Here is a 22872-nt window from a genome sequence, read left to right as displayed (position 1 = left end):
TATCACATGCGCTAAACATGGGTGAAACATTCCTACATGACATCTCTGCTTCTTCCATGTGATACAACTGATGCGCCAAACTTTATCATCTCTTTCTGCCCCCCAGATAGCAGGAACAGCTGTGGGGAAGATTCTTGTAGAAAGAGTGACAAGACAGAGATATTTCTCAATATAGGTACTGTATGCTGAAAAGTATAAGGGCACATATAACAGAAGCAGTAAACTATTAAGATTAAAGAGCTTGGATAAAGTCTGTCCCTCAATTTATATCAATAATCATACACATGCAAATCTTCCTGCAAACCAGATGTCACCTAGTACTTAGTTGGATTTTTTTGTATTGATCGCCAATAAAAAGAAATGGAACTAATAAACATTTTCTTACTGACTAGCTTCAAAATGTATGAACTGAACAGTCCATTCTGTCGAATGGCAAATAATTTATTGATGAATGTTTGTTTTTCTTATTGACTAGCTCTTTTTAAGACTGTCTCCACAAACGATTAACATTATTTTTTTGGTGTGTGGTGCTACAGTGATAGCTCTGTGTAATTGCACAGCTGGGCAAATCCTTCAGTGGTAAGGAAGCAGTATCGCCATGTCCCAGTATTCAGAAATGAAGAGTGAGGCCTCCCAAAAATTATGAGATTGGCTTAAGAACAATACATGTGGGGTTCTTTTTGTTTGATTTTTGGAATTTGAGTCTTTATGAATCACATTTTCAAGCATTTCTCCACGAAGGGCTCAAAACTTCGGATTTTTTTCCAGATGAAAGCTGAGGTTTTTACACAATCACATGACTCTGGCAGCTGGGGCTTTACGAAAAACACCAAATATCATGACACTCATGAGAACATCATGAGAGTGGGCAACACTGATGTGGTTCTGTTGTGCAGCAAGGTGGGCCAGGATTTAGAGATACTGCTGCTGTTGGTTTAGTAATTGCAGGACCCTTTTTCTTTTTCTGGTTTGGGGGGGGCGAGGAATCTTTTTAACTAGGATCAGTGCTTGTGGGAACAGGGTACTGGTGTTTGGGCTAAGAGCTCTGAAATAGGGGACTGCCTGCACGTTCTTTCTATCCAAGGACTGATGTAAATAAAACAAGTTGCACTAGGAACATCTATGTTTCTGATTTCTCTACCACCAGATGGAAACTGACCTGCTATTGCTGTGCAGTGGAACAACAGTGTGTTTATTCTCCTGTTTATGAAATCATTCTCCCTTTGCTTCCCAACAGCTTCCTACGTTTTACAGCTTCCTACGTTAAAGGCTACATCTACACTACAGGGGGGAGTCGATTTAAGATACGCAAATTCAGCTACACGAATAGCGTAGCTGAATTCGATGTATCGCAGCCGACTTACCCCGCTGTGAGGATGGTGGCAAAATCGACCTCTGCGGCTTCCCGTCGACGGCGCTTACTCCCACCTCCGCTGGTGGAGTAAGAGCGTCGATTCGGGGATCGTTGGGACGCGATAAATCGATCCCCGAGACGTCGATTTCTACCCGCCGATTTAGGCGGGTAGTGTAGACCCAGCCTTAGACAGTTCCCAACCCTTCTTTTAGAACTCTTCTTCGGGATAGCCCTATAGGAAGGATTTTTGCCCCAGTGCAAACCCCCAGGTGGAGATGCACTATACCGGGGGTAGCTCTTTGGAAGCGGGGTTGGATCTTTGGAAAATTCTCTCTTTCAGAATGGGCAAGTCACAGTCTCCTACCCTGGTGATTTGTACTTACCAGCACTGGTACATTGCACTTTGCACTGCCATTGCAGGGCACTTAGAGCTGAAAAGACTTCATTGTGAGACTTTTCTTTACAAAGTTGATTGCTGTTGGGCTTTAGGCAGACAGAAAAGCCCTCTCCATTTATATGGGTGCTGGGGAAGGCTGGGGGTGTGGGGTGTCTGGGGAAGCCATAATGGATATGTTTGGTTAGATTTGTGATGGGTTGTTTTTTAAGTTAGATGGGATTGTCCGCTCATCTGAGACTGTTGCTTCTAATCCTGGACTATATTCTTAACTATGTCCCTACTCCAATGACAAAAATACTTTCAGTGTGTGTTATGGAAACACCCAAAAATGTATTTGTAAAATAAAAATACATCTGATCAGAGAGACTTGAAATAAATTGCACAATAATTACAGATAACATTGCGGGGGGTGGGGTGGGGTGGGGGAACCCCATAGGTTCACATTTGAAGCTGTCCAAATGTGGTATCTTAGCAGCACTTAAACAAGATAGGAAAGAAAAACAATTCATTTCTGTATAAGTTATCAAATCCTTCTGGTAAGTGACACTCTGGAAACATTTAATAGCAATCATAACCTGCTGATTTCACGTTTTACATGCAGGAAAGCTGTCCACATCAGCACTTCTCCGCAGAATAAGCTGGTTTCATAGTCAAGCTTTGGGTAGGTGTTATAAATGGCTGCCCACAGCATATAAGAGAATTCTGTCTCTTTATTCTGTTGAAAAGATGACTCTGCCCTGTGAACTATAATATTTTCCTTTCCTTTACAACACTTTCAAATCAATTCATCATATCATATTCTATGATTAGTTTCCTTTACTTTGAAGTACTGGCTTATTCAGGTGGGATATTTTGGGGCTATTGTTGCTCTTAAGCTCTCTAATATAATATCAACTAATTACATTTAGAAATGGATACATTTTTCTCCAAGGTAAATGTGATCTGATGTCACAACACCAGTTCTGGAACTGTGGGGCTCTCTTTTCCCTCCACTTTGAAAATCCTTCATATTCATGGAATCATTTATATTGTAATTTCCCGCTTCACTTCCATCCTGCTTACTCTATTTTTGCCACTTAACAATGATGAATTAGGACCAGGCATCCACACTGATATTAGTGAATGTAATCAACAGCTTTGCTGCCATTGATCATCAGGTGTTATGGACCTGTCTGTGGACCTTGAAGTGAGTGGACAAAACTGCTTATTTTGTCGCTGTCAGATGCCCTGATTCAGAAAGAAAGCATTTGCTTAATGCTTTCCTGAACTGGAGTCTGAAATTATACTGGGTAGTTGTGGGTAATTGCTTCTCTTCCCACAGGCCTCATGTGTGAGGTGCACCAGAGTTCCATTCTGTCTCCCTTCCTGTCCAACTTGTACATGGGACTGCCAGGAGCAGAGCTGGCTGGGAAATGGTTTTCCTGCCCTGTCAAAATTTTTGAGATTTCAAAAATGTGTCCATTCTGCACTGAGATGAAACCAAGACCTTTTCACAGTTTTCCTCAACAAACAACCAAAAACCAGAATCAGGGTCTTGAACCTGGAGCTCCCTGGTGAGTACCCTAGCAAACAGCCTATTTCAGGGGTCTCTTGTGTGCAGCAATTCCATGCTAGACCTGAGAAACTTTTCCTGACTCTAGTTTAATCGCAATGGGTGTGTTCCCACAAAAAGTTTTGGTCACGGTAAATGAGTGTTTTTGGACAAAAACTTGATTACTCAAAAATTTCCCTACCAGTTCTAGTTTTTTTGTGGGGGGAGGGAGAAATCTTTGAAGGACGTATTCTGGGGGTGAGATTTATTGCTTTGATGTATTGGCTGATTTAGTTAATTCTTTCTTGTGTGTCATTTGTTTGATGCTGCTAGATGGTCACCATTATGTGACTAAATCTAATCTCATTCATTCTTAGGTGTCCAGAGCTTTCGGGATGGGTGTTTCTGATTACAGGTTAAACTGAGTCTCTTTTTCTCAATATCTGTCATTTTACTGCAGCCAAGGACGTGGATTACAGCAGGTAAATACAACCTATAGCAAAAATCAGTTTTGTTGCATGAGGCCCCGGAATAAATCACAAAAGCTCACCCCATTACATGAACAGGAGGGACTTCACTTCCACAAAATATGAGGCTATTGTTTTGGCGTTTTGCTGAAGCCATGTCTACACTAGCCAGCTTCCAGCAGCACAACTGTACCGATGCAGCTGTGCCGCTGTAAGATCACATGTGTAACCGTTCTGTGCTGATGGGAGAGAGCTCTCCCGTCGACATAACAAAACCACCTCAATGAGCAGTGGGAGCTGTATTGACGGGAGAATCTCTCCCACTGACATGGCACTGTGCACACTGCCACTTATGCCTGCAAAACTTAGGTTTTTTTCACACCCCTGAGGTAAGTTTTGCTGGCGTAGGTGGCAGTGTAGACATGGCCTGAAAGTTACCCCCAGCAGCTACATCAGAGAAGCAGCAGCAGAAACCATGGGAAGCAAGGGAAGTAGGTGGTGTTGAGAGATTGGATTCTGGTGGATTAGTTATATACAATGAAAAATAGCTCTGCCTTCCAATTGCAGCTATGTATTGAGTGGTTCTGGGGAGTACACAACTTACCAAGCTCCGAGCCCATGTTTTATGACAGGTACATCTGCAGAATCTCGTTAGAATTACAGCTCCATAAATCAGTTCCCTTAAATACACTGCATTTCATTTGTCTTGACTTAGGAACTGCAAGTTGGCTGATAAATGAAATGCTGTCTAGTTTCACCCTAGTTGCTATAAAAGTCTCTATTCTTTGCTGAAATGTTATTTTCAGGAGTTACAACTGAGATGTAAACCTGATCTTTTGTGGTCAATTAAAGATACCAAGGCACTTTTCATAATTGTGGGGTGTTAAAGCAAATGTCCTGGCTGAATTTCAAACCAAGACATGTTGCTCACCAATTGTAAGTTATCCTGAGGTTTCAACTGGACATGTTAGTTTTCAGTTCCTGTCCTAATTTGTTTAGGGTTGCTGTGCACCATTAAACAGCTGCTACTTTCAGTGGTGGGTGAAGTGATCTCTATATTAGTCACTTGCCCATGTCACAGAAATGATGTGAGGTTTAATTCTTTTAATGCACTTTGAGATTCCCAGAGGGGTATGCTGTTGGCGAGATTATACTGTTAAGGCAAAGCCTGTGTTGCTTGTTCGTTAAGGTATATATTTATCTATCTTGACACATCAGTAAGATGAACTATTTGTCAAACACCCTGAAATGTTGGCAAGACACCTCCCTTATGCAATAATTCTTTTATGAGAGGACAAACGGACTATGCAGGATTCCGGAAAGTTAAATACTGCTTTGTTTATGGGTTGACTAACCTGAGTTTTAGGAAGGCAGAATGTGAATGTTTGTATTTTGAAAGTGCGGTACTGACAAACAAGGAAAGAGTCATGGAAGTTTTTGTTTGCGTTCTGTTTCTACAGAGAAGAAAGATCTTTCCTCTGAAAAGGCTTATGCGACTGGTATCCGTCATATGGGAGCTCATACCACTAAAGGCAGAAAACTTCTTTTGTATCACGCCAGTGGGGGCTTTGCCTTTGGCTATAATAGTGTTCAGTCTTTTCCTCACCTTTCAGAGTCACATGGTAACGTCCAAGTCACAGGTTTGTTGTTTGTAGCTATTTAGCGGTAAGGCTCTTTTATAAGCCCCACTTACACAGTGGTGCTCCATCCCCTTCCAGTGGCTGGGCCTGATGGGTGTGCTAATGGCTTTGAGCTAACACATTGAGTGGGAGAGGCTCATGCTTTTAGATCCAGAGTTCTGGGGTTTGATCCCCACTGATGACGACTCACCCAGAGGACTGAGAGCCATGCTGAGAATGTGGTGTGTGCATGGACGCACACTGTGGCCAAGATTTCTGGATTCCTGGTGTTGGACACCTATAAGGGAGTTGGTTTTCAGAAAGTCTTGCGGTCACAGATCGGGGCACTGTGGTGCTAGGGGCTGTACAAGCAAGTAATGAGAAGACAGTCCCTGTCCCCAGAGAATTCACAATCTAGGTTTGTGACGAAATGCAACAGGAGGAAGAAACCTGCGAATGGGGGTGGAAGAATGAAGTAACAGTAAAATGAGCTACCATTGCGACAGCCTCTAACACAGTGGGTGCAGCAGACAGGACCTTCCCCCTTGGAATCTCTGTTGTGGGGCTAATATTTCCCTTGGTGCCCAGGCCCAGGATGTGTAAGTTCCAACACTCAGGCTGCCCACTTTGAAGCCACAGAGGGTGTCTTTGTGGAGTTTTCACCCTGCACCCTCTCCTCTCATGTGTGCAGCCAGTCAAGCCTGGCCAGGATCCGGCCCTCACTTTACACATAGGCAGAAATAACTAAAAGAGCTTCACACAATGGGCAAGGCTGGGTTTATACAATGGCGCGGCATCAGCTGCCCTTACTCTAGTAAGGTTGCAATTCCACTCAGGGGCTCTCCTCTCCTTGCTGGAACTTTTACATTTAAAAAGTATCTGCAGTCCCAAGGTTTATATTAGGGACTTTACCATACTTTAGGGAACAATATTGATGCAAACGTCCATTTTTCTGGAGGGTTATAGGCTACAATGTATATAACGGAACTCTGACCCACACTGAACAGGTCATCCTTGCTGTGTACTTAACCAACAAACACTACATTAGGAGATAATACAACACTACCTTCCAGAAACACCACATTCTGCTCCAGTCTGCTCACTGAGCTGCATGACAGTTCTTTTCAAGGCTAGCTTTGCTTTCTCTGTGTACACAGAAGTTGCTTCTACTGATAATACCACTGCAGAGGTTGTGCTACGCAGGGAGAGCTGACTAGACAGCAAGAGATGTGCCACGTAGATCAAAGAGGAAAGTTTATATTCCCGCTCCTGTGCCGGCCACCAAAAGGCAGAGAGAGTCCTATTCCTCACAAATAGTAAGATTAACTTGTAGTACTTTACAACATCAGAAGCTTCAACTGGAGCGGAGAATGCTGCATTTCAAAAGCTTGGAGCAAATTGATTAAATAAAATGACAGACTGCTTCAAACGTCAATTTCAGTGAATATCAGCTCTTTGGTATTACAGCAGAGGTGGAAGAGCTTTAGAAAACTCAAATGGCTACTGACTAGCCACTTCCTTTAAAAAAAAAAAAAGTTCTCCAAGCTCACTGTTCTTTCGGACATTATTAAAAACAAAGGAGACAAAACAAAGTATCAAACCAGACCAAACCCAGATATCATGCAGACGAGTGTGGGATAAATACCTAGACACAAGGAAGTTCTTTGTACTCCACAAAATGTGTGGGGGGGGAAATCTCAGTAAAGAGAGATACATTTCCATACCTTTTATATCCAGCTCACATGTAAAGCTAAAATACTAACGCTGAACCATCCCAGTTCTAAGAATGCCAAGTAAAGGGAAAAATGTTAATGGCCAAATGAATCCCCCTATCACCGCTCCCCAACTGCTGCTTCCTACTTCAAGACAGGAGATGCACCAAAGTCAGAAAGTCAAGCAAACATTAGGGAGCCACCATTGATGTCACCAGAAAACAATTCAAGTCCTACAGAAATAAATGAGTCATCAAACAGGATGGAAAGACTGGTCTTCTTTTGCATTTGTGCAACAGTCACTATCTCAGCCAACACTCAGGAGGCTGAACTGGAGATCTGCAGAATTCAAAATATGAGTTGCTACAGTTTGAACTAATGAGCCAAGACTCCCTACCCGGAGCTGTAACAAACTCTCATCCTCTGGGATTAGGCACAGAATGGGACTGATAACACACAGTAACCCATAGGTTACATTTGTACAGCACCTAGCACATTTTGTGGGCACTACCAAAACTAACAACTGTACCAACAATTAATTATTCCTGGGCTGTAAGAGATGCTGGTTGTCAGGCCCAGAGACTGCAGCCCACATCTGTACTCAGAAGTATGAGACAGAAAACAGCAGTACAAACTTCCTCAGTGTTCACTGCCAAGGGTACTCAATGGTACTTGAGTCTGAAACAGCAAATGTCAGTTAGGAGGCTGCTGTTTGAGTTATGGACAGCTGTCTTCTAGGGAATAGACAGAAACCATCAACAGTCTTCTGATGGCAAAATCTTGCAGTTGTTTCTTACATAGGCTGGATCCAAACCAGTGAGAGAAGTAAAAGGCTGCACATTTCATTCCCCCCCAGATCTGTTCAGTCCCCTGTGTACTGACAAGATTTAAAGTAAAAATATAACAAACGAATATCTGCCAATAACTGGAAAGTTGATAGAGTCAACCCTTTGTGTTGAGTTGAGATAAATAGATACACAAAATAAGTGTGTGAACATTTCTTAGTAGATCGGGTCTGTTGAAGCTAATCGAATGACCAGCTACCATTTAAACTTTGCTAACTCTAAGATAAAATTCAGGTATATCCGTCACCTGTTTTCTGGGAATGCCTTTTAAAAAAGGCTAGCTCCGCTGTGAACCCACTTCTGGAACGGTGGCATCCCAAAAACTTTAAGATGGCTCAGTCAAAGTGGAGCTTCCATACAAGAGGCTGAAATTAGCACCATAAACAGCACAATGGGGACCCTGCGGTTGGCCTGTAGGCATTAATACAATATAAATGCTGTTTTGTTTAACAACAGAAGTGTCAGCCTTCAGGCTTTCTGTGAGAAGATTAAAAATACTAAGGCTTGAGATCTATCCAACAAGACAGACAATTTGAGACAATGCAGACATTCTCCCCTCATATCGATCCATTAATTCAGGCTAAGAGAGAGACTCACTGCTCACAATGAAGAGATCATTAGGGGCTGATTCTGAGAGATGCAGAGCACTTGAGTTCCTACTGAACTCAGTTTGAGAAACAGGTGCTTCCTGGCAAAGAGATGGAAGTAAGCTTGTTAAATTCTGCAAAGCCAGGGATACAAGTGATATAAGCAAGGAACAAAGAATATGTTAGGACATTGTTAGAAACACCCAGAGATCATCTGCAAAACAGCCTAGAAACCCAAGAAGAGGCCAGTTAAACAAAATGTGTGATCCATGTGGTTAAAAGTAATGTTTTATGGTAGTCATTTCAATCATATGTGCTCTCTAGAGAAAATACATTACTGATTTCAGTGTTTAGTTCATTATGAATCTCATTAATATGCCAAATTCTCTTTATTGCTTCCAAAGGGGAAGAATTCACCCTTTGCTTCTGTAAGGCAGCTCCTTACTGTGATTTCCTGTAATTCTATAGAACCCTTTTACAGAGACTTTGGATTTTGGGCTATCATGATAGGATGGAATTATTCTACCTTGATGAGACACTACACAAGATCCTCTTCACATGTTTCATTGCCTAAGTTCTTAACGTCCCTTTTTCCAAATTAACCTGTTGACAGGCCAATACTACGTACTTGCTTGAACACCGATCTTGCTTTGCATTTGTTTTCAGTCCCTACATCACCTTAGAAATAATATTGACAATGGAAAGGGACGCATGTGTTTTAGCACCTGTGGTATACCCATCAGTTAACTACCATGTTCCCAGTTGGTAAATTAATTTTAAAAATGGTTTAGAAGGCCAATATTCTCTCCTAATATATATTGTGGGCTATATAGGAACATTTTATCCTAAAAGCCCTCTATTCTTTGTGGGTGAACGCTGTCCTCTTGCCATTATGATTCTGATTTCACTAATAGCTTAATCGGGTGTTAGTCTTGCATCACAGTCCGCACCTATACCCCTCCAGGGAAAAAGTTACATTCAAAATGAAACAATAGTGACGCAACGTCATCTCGAGCAATGACTTTCATTTCAGCTATTCTGTTGTCTCTTGCTCTTTCCCTGTTTCGTAGCATGATTTGATTCAAATGTTTTTAACAAGCTTGTGCTTTGTCATCCAACTAACGAGCTTGGATCAACATAGTGTCAATGCCTGCATAGAAGAATGAACCTTATGCTCTGCGGTGAGACTTAGCAAATCTTTCTGAGTATGGTGAGCAGTCCTCCACTACCCCGCCATTGTCCAAACAGAAACAGCGAGCTTGGAGCCGGACAACAAAGACATTTCACCGATATCTCCAGAGGAGGCTTCAAATTCCATCACCGAGGCCAACAGTTTTCTTTAAAATTTGTACGCTGCGATTATTTAAACTCGGAATCCTGGGAAATAACATGTAAAAATCAGGCTTTGACGGCTATAAAATCCACAGTCAGATTCTGATGCTCATGACACCAGTTACATTCTAACCCTACTAAAGGTCCTGGGTTATGCTTGGTTTACACTGGTGTAAATGAAATGGGAAACCAGCCCCCAACTTAGCTCTCCCCATGTTACAGTCGTTAACTTAGCCTGGGCAGGAGAGTGACCAATGCACCCTGCCATAGCTCATAAAACCGTTGCATTTAATTGAACTTCCCTTTGTTACAAACAAAACCATAGAGCCAATGAAGTATTGTTTCTCATAGGAAGATTGCCTTTCAATAGAACTAGTTGGATCAGAAGATGTAAACTGATGAACACAGATGTAACAAGAGTCGCTTGTAACGTTATCCGTGCATAATCACCGCATTTGAATAAGAGAAGCTTCTGGGGTTTCTTCTGATTGTTCTTGTTTTAAAAGGCTTTTACTGGAGACATTTTTCAGACTGTAAAGCTGCTGTCAGGGGCGAAAGAAAGGAACCGATTTCCTGCTGAACTTTCTAATGAAGAGATAACCTATAGATCAGCAGCACCCCCATGTGGCAGTTCCAAGCAATTGCAGGAAGTCTTTTATCTTATTTGTTCTGTGTTTGGGAGAACAGAAAGGATGACAAGAGTATGACCAGACTCTGTAAAGTCTAAAGGGAACCCTATAAGGTCACAGCAATCAGTGAACATTTGTTAGTACCCCAAGAGGCTTGATCACCAATTAGCATGAATACATTTGCATACTGATGTGTGATATTATTCCAGAGGAAAGTGCATGACCCACATGTGAAGCTTTGTTCAGGGAGGTACCACAGAGCCCTTAAATAAAGGAGTATCTGAGGAGAGCAGGACAGAGTGCGACAAAAAAGTCTCTTTGCAAGTTGGGCCGTGCTGGGAGCTCCTGGTCTTCAGAAGGGCCTTTACTTTGTGCTGCCCAGGCTGTGAACTGTCCCAGAGGCAGAGGGACCATAATGAATGGAGTCTTTAAAAAAACATCTCCCCTCATTCATCTTTGTTTCCCTTGCTGTCTGAAGAGTTTCACTAGCAAAACTTCCTAGTTTAACTATTCAGCTGAACCTAGTTCCAATTATAATCAAAATGGGAAACACAGGCTTGTCCGTAACATAGGGCACATGCCTTCTCCCTTACTACATACTGATGAGAAAGGGAACATACCAACTTGCATGTTCCTGTGGGAATCCTGTCTAGAACCAGCTTTTTTACCTGTCTAATAAAGTGACAAATCACTGATCGTTATTGAGATCCATGTGACAATGCAGAGAATTTTCTGTGAGCCGCTGGGCAGGCTCAGAAGCAACTTGACTTACTCTTCATTAGTCATATATTGCTACACTTTTCTATCCCTTTCATGCCATCCCCTCTGAAAGTAACTTCCCTCCAAACTACAGCAATGTCCCAAATCTCTGCAGCATTCTTACTGCAAGATGGTGTGTGTGTGTGTGTGTGCGTATCCGTTAATGTACAGAATGGATCCGAGACATTTTTACTAAGTTATGAATGGCTCAACCATGTCAGCCCTGTCTCGGAGGAAGTTTGGGGGGCGGGGGGGGGGTCTAGGAGGAATTTTGCCTCAAGAAAACAAATCCTTCTTGACTCTCCCAGCACTCTGGGGTAGCATGCCAGCTGCTACACTCCTTTAGCAGGGGCATCATGCACCCAGTAATGTACTCAATTAGATCTTCCTAACCCAGGGGATGGAGAAGAGGAGTAGGCCCTGAGCACTAAGGAGCATGTGGTTTTTACTTTCTCTGACCTGCAGGTTGGAAGTAGTGTTTGGTACAGCTCCTTGGGTCCTTTGCTTATCCTTTGCACATGTGTAGAGCACAAATAGATCAAGTAGTTCTGAACATAATGCATGCAAAACAGAGCAACCTTGCTTTTATTCTTACATAAACTGGGGTTCCTCTCTTCTAGGTTTATATGCCACGCCTACCAAAGCAGCATTTGTTTAAGCCTCTCTATAATGGGAACTGCATAGCAAAGCTCAGTGTAGCTTGTTCAGAAAGAACCCCCCCAAATTAAGATGAGCTTTTAAGATGGGATTTTGAAAAGTGCCTAAGTCTGCTGGGGAAAGTCAGCACCACGTGTGCTCCTAAGTCACTTGGGTGCTTTTGAAAATCCAACTCTTAATTTTGCTTTGTTTCATGTCACATTTAAATTTGCCATTTTCAACATTCATCTTAAATCCAGATGAACATTCCATCAGCTTGCTTCTTACTGCAACTTACTACCGTCAGAGACTCCAGGTTGAAACCCGGACTATGCAGTTGTAACTAAAGTTTACCTTTAAACAATAAACACTAACATTGGTGAGATAAAGCCACACCACAAAACCCACCCACCACGGCAAAACGCTCTTTCAATCCAAAGTGTTGTTGACCAATAACCACAGGTGGGCGTTCCCACCCTACTGTAACACACTGAGTAATTCTGGTGAAAAGATTTTTGTAGTGGTGTTTAGTTTAGTGTCATACGGTCACTGTGCTTCTGAGTCCAAAACTAGGGTGACCAGATCACCCAAGTCAAATATCGGGACGTGGGGTGGGGTGGGGTGGGGAAAGAGGGTGACGTGGGGGGGGCGTGATAGGGGGGCGTGGCAAAAACAAACAAACAAACCCCCCCCCTTCCTCCACAAGCGCTGGAGGGAGGCCCGGGAGATGCAGGGGAAGCGTGGGGCCGGGGTGAGTGAGAGTCCGGCCTGGCCCCGAGTGCAGGCAGGACTCAGTCGGGCGGCAGGGAGAGTAGGGGGGCGGCCCGCGGGGCCAGGCGGCGGCTGTTCTCCCCCCCGGGCAGCGGGACTCGGGAGCAGCCGCTGCTGCAGCTCCCACTGCCGCGGGGGGAGGAAGCGGCCGATGGCCAAGCTCAGCGGCTGCTGCTCTGGCGCCCCTGAACCTCCTGAGCCCGGGCCCAAACCCCCTGAGCCCGGGCCTGCTGCGGGGACCCAGCAGCGCACACACTGTGCCCAGCCCCTGGCCAGTCGCGTCTGGGCTGCTGCCCAGCTGGTGCAATCCCGCCGCAGCCCCGGAGTGGGGGCAGTGGGTCCCGCAGGGGAACGAACGGGCCTGGGCTGCCGATGCCTCCGCCCCGGGGCCGCTGCGGGATTGCACCAGCTGGGCAGCAGCCCAGAGGCGACTGGCCAGGGGCTGGGTGCAGCGTGTGTACTGCTGGGTCCCCGCAGCAGGCCCAGGCTCGGGGGGTTCGGGCCTGGGCGCCAGAGCCGCAGCCGCTGAGCTTGGCCACTTGGCTTCCTCTCCCCGCGGCAGTGGGAGCTGCAGCAGTGGATGCTCCCGAGTCCCGCTGCCCGGGGGGGAGAACAGCTGCCGCCTGGCACCGCGGGCCGCCCCCCTCCTCTCCCTACCGCCCGACTGAGTCCTGCCTGCACTGGGGCCAGGCCGGACTCTCACTCACCCCGGCCCCGCGCTTCCCCTGAGTCTCCCGGGCCTCCCTCCAGCACTTGCGGAGGGAGGAGGAATGGCGAGCCTGGGGAAGAGGCGGGGGATTCGGGGAGGGAGCCAATCGGGGGAGGAGGAGGCGGAGTCAGGGTGGCGGGGGAGGCGCGAGCACTTCTGGGCTCCGGTGCATTTCCTTGTTTGTCCAGTGTCCTGACCGCACATCGGTCGGGACGCGGGACAAACAAGGAAATATCGGGACAGTCCCGATAAAATTGGGACGTCTGGTCACCCTAGTCCAAAACCCACAAGGGAGTTAGATTTTATGGTCACACACTTTCATGACAGATGTACACAGATACCCACTGTCTACACAGAGAGCCAGATAAAGGTGAACTAGATCCCTAGGCATATCCCTGCACGGGGCTCCACACAGCCTCCACTCAAGCTGAGGCTGGACTGGTGGCTTGTCTCCCCCCCACCCCAGCAGTGGCAGGCCCCACAGGGTGACAGGTTAGCCTCCCTGGAACTGCAGCAGCAGCAGCAGGGGGGCCCTGTCCGTCCAGAGCAACAGGGCATGGGGGCAGGCAGCTTCCTCCATGGTTCCTCCCTCTCCTGGAGGCTGTCTGGCATCAGGCCACATTTTCGAGCTTTTCTTCCCAATGATGAGGGGAAGAAACATGGTGGTTTTTTTAAAGGAAAGCTTAGATTCAGACATCACATGACTGTCTATACATTACTTAATGTAGGCTAGGATTTCATGGACCACCGTTTTTCTTTCTTAGGGTGTGTGATAGGCATCAGTGACTGTGAAATACTCGGAAGGAGCTAATCTTACACTTTCGAGAGACTGATTCATCGATGAACTCGATAGCATGAACTCGATAGCATTTACGGAGAAGAAAAGCCACATACACCCCCCCACAGCAAACCCAACTCATCGTATCTGTTCTGCAGAGACGCGCTCGCCCTGCTGCTGAGCTGAGGTGAGTCCTGATTGTTTCCATTGCCCCGCACTGCAGTGTCCCACAGAGCTGGAAGAAAAATCAGAGTAATAACAAGAGAGAAATGAGCTGCATTTGGGGCCAAAGGCTCTGCCTCCTTGACTGACTGTCACTTGTTTACCCACTCAATGGGAAGGAGAGGAGGGTTGAAAGCCACAACAAAAATTAAAAATAGCACAGAAGACAGTCCCCCCCGCTTCCCTTAGAGAAAAAAATAAAAACACCAGAGCCAAAGTTTCGTGCTCTGACCCTGAGGGGGGCAGCATAGAGGCTCCAGAATATAGGCCAGTTATTGAAGCAGAGAATGAGGAGCAGCAGGAGAAAATACAATATCATTTGCATAGACAGACTTTGGCATCTTCACACAAAGGATCACACAATGCTTTGCAAGAGAGAGAAGACTGAGCACAGTTGTGGGCAGTTGCCCGTTTACAGGCAGAAGCAGAGAACTGGGAGGTGAACATAGAATCAGGTAAAAAGAACAGAATGCTGAAATGTAAAAGTGTATAACTCGGTTAAAAGATGAATAAAGGGTATATAATAGATAACTAGCTGCTAGTAGGGAGAGGGTAGTAACACAGCTAGAGCAGGAATGATGCAATTTAACTGAGCGAAGAAGAATATCAGAAGCATAATCCTCACAGTGAGTTCTATTAGGCTGTGCTACCACCATCTGAGCCATCTGAAATTAGACAGGACAAAGCAATACACCGTAGAGAACAATCTTGTATTGGCCGAGGGCTGGACGAGGTCACTTCCCAGCTGAACTGCGTGTGTTGTGGTCTATTATTTAGAAGCAGCAACGTTGAAAGTAAGGATTTTTCCCCGATTATTTGTAACTGGGGCGAATGGAAAGATGCAGTAATGGGGAAGGGGCAAATGGGGTTTAAATCTCAGTGGCGTGGTAGGGTTTATGGTAAGATTTAAAGACAGGATGTGACTTAGTAGCTCAGAGGAAGGGGAAAAGTTCCAAAGAGATGAGTCAGTGCAAATGAAAGAGGGTCTGTTTGGTGTGTGGAGCACCACCAGGGGAAGCCAAGATGGGAGAGGTGGAGTGGAACAAGCTGTTAGAGGAATAGATGGATAGACGACTGGAACGTGACCCTGAAGAATTTTAAAAGAATAAAATGACGGGGGGAGGGAAGTGAGCTGCTGGGCCCAATGTAGGTTGGAAAAAGGAAACACGTGTGAGAGACCAAAAATAGCTACAGATATAGGTAGCGTGCTGTGGAAACAGATTGCTTGCACCAGATGTCAGCTGAAACCGGCGTTAGCTTTTCTCAGTAAAAATATCCCTGGGAGTGGGAAAGTATTAGCCCCATTTTACAGAGGGAGAAAACAAAGGCAGGAAGGCTAAAGGAGCTTAAAGGCAATAAGGGATTCTGGACAGGGTTGGATTAGAATATAGGGGCCCCTTGCTTTCAATCCTGTGCTTCGTTACCTAGACCAGGCTGCTTCTCATGTTAGCAAGTTATGCCGCTTGTGATCAGAGGCTGCACTGGCTCACCATCCCAGGAACTGGCTCAACTGCAATGAGCCAATGTCCCCCTAAAAGGTGCCTGACAATGGTGCTGGGAGAAAAAGCACTTTTTGAGAAAGGGGCGAGTAAATTAATGTCTAAAAAAGAGTATTCACCCCAGGTGGTGAATTTTGGCTTTGCAAAGCATGTGCAAGCCAGTCCCGTTATTTATAAATGATTTGATATTTGGTAACATTCAAAGCACATCCCAAGTGAACCGAGGTCAGTCTCTGGAATATCTGCACAGTGTCTGAATGGGTCATCCAGGTATTTCCATGGGTAGCACACACTAATGCCATTCAGTTCATCTTTGTAAATTCAGGAATGCTAACAGGCTCAAATACAGCTGAAACGAACCAAATCCCCTAGATTCTTAAGTTTTTTCCCCATCTTCCACCAGCTCTAATAATAAAAATATACATGTATAAATAATCATTTGGATGTGGATGTAGCCCTTTTGATCCCAAAGGATCCTAAAGCATTCCCTAAACCACGGATGTGCAGCTTCCTCTGGGACAGAGAGCAGCAGCCCAGAGTACAACAAGACAAAAGCAGAGCGAGAAAATGTTGGCTCTGGACACTGCATCACTCCCTCTACTTTTACAGAGAGGCCATGAGATTGTTAATGTCCATGCAGATCAAACAGGACCTCGGGTTTGAAGGTCTCATTTGAATGAGCTCCTGGAAAGATAGAGGGCTGAGCTGATCCACCTGGGATTTGACTTCGTGTTTTCATCGAATTCCAGGTGCTTCGATTCCAATGCGTAGACCAGTAAGCCATTCCCTCAGGCTTACTGTATCCACTAACAGCTTTAAAACAAAGACAGCAACAAGTTGTTTAAGAGAAACTGATGGCGGAGAGTGGCTGGTGAGAAAGCAATTTGACATAGATAAAGAACCAAAACAAATTTGTGTCATAACTAGTTTGCTGACCACTGGTTATTTGCAAGACACATACTAGATAGGGGATGGTGGTGCATGCAGGGGATGGATTAAGCTGGAAGTAGCCACCTGTGAAAGTGAATATCGAAGATGGCCTATATTCTATGAGGTAAACTAATGACACAGATGCTATCGCTGCTGGGAAGATGAAAGTAAGACGTGAGCTGGGGAAAACAAAAGCAAAAACACAGCCACCCCCCCCCCCCCACACAGACGTGTGTAATAGCAAAACCCCTGCTGACATAGCTATAATGTTGCGATGGGTTATTTTAAATAAAAGAGCCCTTTAAGTTATGGTATAATTCCACTCATTGCCCACAAAACCACTTCCTTTCCTATGAAAGGGGCAACAATGACAAAAATGTCAATTCTCCTTCAGCTTTGAAAACTTAAGGCAGACGGCTGGGGCTGGTGTCTGTGTCAGACAAGTATGAAGTCAGGAGTTTTAACGTTCTGTCTCCTCTGCCTTCAGTTGGAAGCCCTCTGTGGTAAGTGGCATTTGGGATTTTGCTTCTTACAATAATCATCCATAAGGCATTTAAGATACACAATGACCAGATGTGTAAATGGGGAATTACTCAGGATGGGGTTGGGGGAACAGGAACAGTTAAGAAAAATAGTTGCCAAGAGGAAAGATGTCAGTCTCAGCCTTATCACCACCACAGAGGTTGGTGCCAGTACAGAACATTCGCGCTGTCTTGAGACACACAAAAATATGCACTTTGGCTGTTTCACTCATCTGCTTGGAGTGATCTTTCAGCTGTAGCTATTGTAGTGCTTAGCCATCTTCCCTTATGGAGCAGAATCTATTCTATTGGAAATGTAAAAGTGCGCCAAGTGCCTGTGTGAGGAGATCCATACTGAGCTATTGATTTCAAGGAGGAGTCATGTTTGGGAGGGGAATTCTTTTAACTTGGAAAACATATATGGGCTGGAGATGTGGTTTAGGTCATTTATATTGCAGGCTGGAAATGCAGAGTGATTTACAAGGAGCCATGGCTGATGCCATCGATCTGAAAATGACCATAACACTGACAAGGCATTTTATGGGATTCAGCACCTATTGCAGCATTGTAGTCTGCAAAGTATAATGCCATAGCTCGCTTCTTTTTAACTTCTCGGAAACCCACCTTCCATTACATACTATTCCAGTGCAGAAATTCAGTCAATATTTGATTAAAATAAGAAATCTCATTAACCTACATACTGTTGTAGGATTTAGTGTGATTTGTCCTAAGTAACAATACTCTGAAGTTTGGGATTTGGTGGGTATTATTACCACTAAGCCGCATTTAAATGTGTTCCTTTGAAGGTCATGCCTAGGGCCAGTGGAAGTATGTGCTACTGAAATTCCAGTGCTATAAAGTAGGTTTAAAGTCCCTGTGGAATTTCAATACTTTCAGGGTTTTATGCAGAAATTAAGCTTTTGTTTAAGTAAAAAAGACTTTCTAGCCCTTCTGATTGTGAAGATACGCTTCAGAACGTTAGCTCAGGTACTGCCGGCATCCAAAGCCTTCAAACAGGCAGATTGAATGCCATGGCAAAACTCCCATTGACTTCAGTGGAGTCAGGATTTCACCCACTATCTCAAGTAGTGTGTGAGCCGGCCCTTGTCTCAATGAGGAGTTAACTTGAAAAGCTATTAATGAAAACCAAACATCAATACTAACCACTTCCATTTTGGCGGAAACATCCAGCCAACATGCTTTATCCAGTGTAGCTGGATTCAGTGGAAAGGAAATTTCATACAAAAAGAATGAGACTGTAAATGAATGTTCTCTCAGACACTGGAATTTTTTTGACCCTCAAGCTGGGAATCAGGGGGAAAGGAGGAGCAAAGGGAGGGTAAAGAGGGTGATTTCAAAAGCTCCTCTGAGGGAAAAAATGAAATCTCTCAGGAAATGTTTTTCTACCTTGCTTTCAACATATACCACGGTAATTATTTACTACTATTATTATTATTAAAATGGACAAGATGGGGTGAAATAAGGGTCTGTTTGATTTAGAGTATGTCAACAAGGATGCAAAGAATGTATGGAATATGTTACCCTATAAAATACTATTTCCAAGCATTTGAGCAGAATTTCATTAGGAAAAACATAGTAGCATTTTAACAAAAATGCCTGCAGATTTGCAGGCCCTAGCCATGATCTATGGATATATTTCCAATCAGAAACTGTGCCATGTAAATTAAAATTTATTTTAGTCTTTGCAACTTTGTGGTATAATCTTGATAAAGAAATCACTATGAGAATGTGCAGCTTCATGCTCCAGTCCCTACCCAGACGGCTATTGACTTCATTTCAATGGAATTTGATCCTGCATAAGGCATGCAGGACTAGGGACTAAATGGAGAAAACGAAAACATCAGGCCCTCAATCTAATGTGAGTTTTTTGTATTTATTCAGTTTACCTTGGTAGGGCTTTACATTGGTCCCTTTTGAATTTCTCCCTCAAACAAATTTCCCTAGGATATTTGTCCACAAAATCTCCAAGAGATTCCCTATTAGTAAACTGCCTGTCTAAAGGTCATGGTAACACTGCCATAGGGCTGCAGATCAGACAGCAGTGGGGTTCTGGCTGTGGAAAGTTGTCTATTCTATATTTTTCATGTAGCCATTTAAAAAAGTTAACATTTGCCAGCTGTTATTGTGGGTTACAATGGAAACCTCCTATTGTCAGTGTAGGGAGAAGCCATGCTCATCTCAGATACTAGAGTGAGGTACTGAATGGCAAATGCTGACATTTTAATAGGGACCACCATAATATTTATCCTATAGCATAGACAGCAAGTAGTACATCTGTGGCCACCACCTTTTTTCCTGTAGGATATCTCTGCTCTTTGAGTCTGGGCCCTGATTCTACAAAGACTTATGCACACACTTAGCTTCAGCCATGTGAGTAGTTTAACTGAGTTCAGAGGGCATCGGCTTAGAGGGGCTGGATGGGTCAGTGCTACAGTGACTTAAAACTGTTTTTGTTTTCTTTATGCTATTGGAAGAAAAAAATAATCCAAGCTCATCTTCAGCAGCTGAGATTGTGTTTGTGACTTTCATGAGTATGTTACAACTAACATGCGTCTGACGAAGTGGGCATTCACCCACGAAAGCTTATGCTCCAATACATCTATTAGTCTATAAGGTGCCACAGGACTCTTTGTTGCTTGTTACAACTAAGGCTCTGTTCTGAGAGTCAAACCACAAAACAAAAACAAAATCCCCTCACCTCCGCCCAACGGTCCAAGACTATTTCCACCCAGCCGTCCCACCCTCAACTCCAAGTTTCAAAATGAGGGTTAAACTTTATTTTATTTTTTAAGTCTGTTATGGCCAGCTGCAATTTTACCTGGGCTGCTTGCAAATGGCATTGAGTCACTGACCAGTCTGAAAGCCAGTAGCAGCTGGTAGCCAGCTGGCAAATAAAACACCTATTGGTTACTGGCCATCCAACCACTACTGGTGCAGAAATCCTTGAGCCCCCACCAAAGTGCCCACTGACTATATTGAAGATGCTCAGGAAGATGTTCTAACTCAGGAAGCATGTTGGCTGGACTGAGTTAGAAACAGATGTTAATCTCTTATGGAAGCCAACATAGCTTATGCACGCATGTCTGCACACGCATGCCTGTACCCATCAGTTCCACATTGCAACCAGAAATATAAGTGGCCAGAGTCTCCTTTTCCTTAAACCAGGGTAAACCAAGAGAAACTCCACTTAAGTCCAGAGTTACACCTGCTTGTGTGAGAGTTTAACCCCTGCCACAGGCTTCTTATTTCTATTGCATTACTTCAGCCTGATTTTAATGAAAAAATACAACCTTAAAGATGGTACCATTCCAAATGCTTTAATACAGAAAAGGAAGGGGCCATTTTGCACTCTGTCTAAAAAACAGTGCTTATACACTCCACCCATCACAACATCTACGTGTATGTTAGGGAGCGACATCACAAATGTATCTAGCTAGTTCCTATCCAGGATTGATGAGGTCCCAGAAGTAACATCCTATCTTGGAACAAGGAAAATTTATCCGTGTGGACACACAAATCTCCTTGTCTGCCTCACTCTACAATGATTGATGATAATGAAAAAACTAATGATGTTGTACTGGCCTGTCAGAAGGGTTACCCATTCCAAGTGACTGGATTTTGCCAACTTGTATCACCTGCTAAAGCTGCACATTTGGGACAGTGAAGACAGCAGAAGCAACCACTAGCTACTGGCAAGAACTCTAAAGGTTCAGAGGTTCGCACAGTTTGGAATTCATTTCCACCTAGTACTACCTAGTAGTTAGAAAACAGTATTCACTACAATTTCTATATTAATCATCTTGCAACTTTCAGAGACATTTTTGCAACACTACATGACCGTCTCCATTTTGGCAATGAAAAACTCAGCTTTCAGTGGCAAAGCTAACTTGGGCTCATGAAGTATGCCTGTGAAACTGGTGATCTTTTGTTGTTCTCTTATACATCATTAAAACCTCATTCATGGGAGTTGCTCTCTTTACGCTGCGATAATCACAGAATCACTAAGGTAAGGCTGGAAAGGACCTCGAGAAGTCATCTACTCCATGCTGCCATGCTGAGGCAGGACCATGTATACCTAGACCATCCCTGGCAGGAATCTGTCTAACCTGTTCTTAAAACCACCCAATGAGAGGGACTCCCTAACTTCCCTTGGTAACCTAGTCCAATACCTAACTATCCTTATAAATAGAAAGATTTTCCTAATATCTAACCTAACTCTTCCTGTGGCAGATTTAGCTTATATCTTGTCTACGGAGGGTAGGACAAGGAGCTGCATCCTCCCCCTTGTCATCTTGTCTCAAAACTAAACATGCCCAGTTTTTTGGTCTTTCCTCACAGGTCAGGTTTTCTAAACATTTTATCATTGTTATTGCCCTCTTCTGGACTCTCTCCAATTTGTCCATGTTTCTTAGCGTGTGGCAACCAAAAGTGGACACACTTCTCCAGCTGAGGGCTCAGCAGTGCAGAACAATTACTTCTCATGTCTTAGCACACTCCTTTTAATACACCCCCAGAATATTAGCCATTTCTGCAACTGCATCACATTGTTGACTCATTCAATTTACTCAATGTACAGTTGACTCACTCAACTCCCAGACCCTTTTTTGCAGTACTACAGCCTGGCAGCATTTTCACCTGTTACTCCACAGAAACTGATTATTACATCATATTTACCAAAATGTTTACTCAGTGAAGTGATCTTATCAGTCCTCAGTCTTCTTGGTGGTTACAATTCTGGGCTCAGGAAGATACAAACTATGCTTCAGTTGGCCAAAGTCTCACATGAATTGTATGCTTAATGACCCTCCCCCGCCATTTCTATCACTGGTCAGCGGCAATGATGACACCTATGCCCCTCAGCATAAAAGACAGATTACCACCACTTGAACAAAAAGAATAACTTCATTAGCTTGTAGCAAAATTAGCTTGCTATTCTCTATGTGGCCAGCCACTAGGCGACGTGGAAACAGTGTGCTAAATAAGGTGACCAGATGTCCCAATTTTATAGGGAGAGTCCCGATTTTTGGGTCTTTTTCTTATATAGGCTCCTATCACCCCCCACCCTCGTCCCAATTTTTCACACTTGCTTTCTGGTCACCCTAGTGCTACATGGGTTTTTAGGATGAAATTCACTGCTGTGTAAAGCTTGTGGCCCACTTAAGCATACATAATCACATAGTCCCATTGACTTCCATGGGGCTATTTGTGGAGTGAGCTGCTATTCAGCGTTAGAAAGTGTAGCAGAATTTGGCCCTATTTAACCAAAGCAATTGAACCAGAAATCTAAAGAGCCCCAGACTACTATTAAATACCCCTCAAAAATATTAGATAAGATTTAAAATACTAGGCAAACACTGTAAGCTTTACACCTGATACACTGACACATTTTCAACTTTTTTCTTCCCTTCACTGATTTGTCCATGCGCTGCCTAATTTTAAAACTATCAAACTACAGCCCCTACAATTAGACAGTATTTACCAAATCTTTACTTAAAATAATTAACAATAGCACAGCAACTTCCCCCCCATCAAACTTTACTTAGGAATATGCAA

Source organism: Malaclemys terrapin, chromosome 11 (genome assembly GCF_027887155.1).
Source record: "Malaclemys terrapin pileata isolate rMalTer1 chromosome 11, rMalTer1.hap1, whole genome shotgun sequence".
Classification (NCBI taxonomy): domain Eukaryota; kingdom Metazoa; phylum Chordata; order Testudines; family Emydidae; genus Malaclemys; species Malaclemys terrapin.
Note: the sequence above shows the minus strand (reverse complement) of the source record.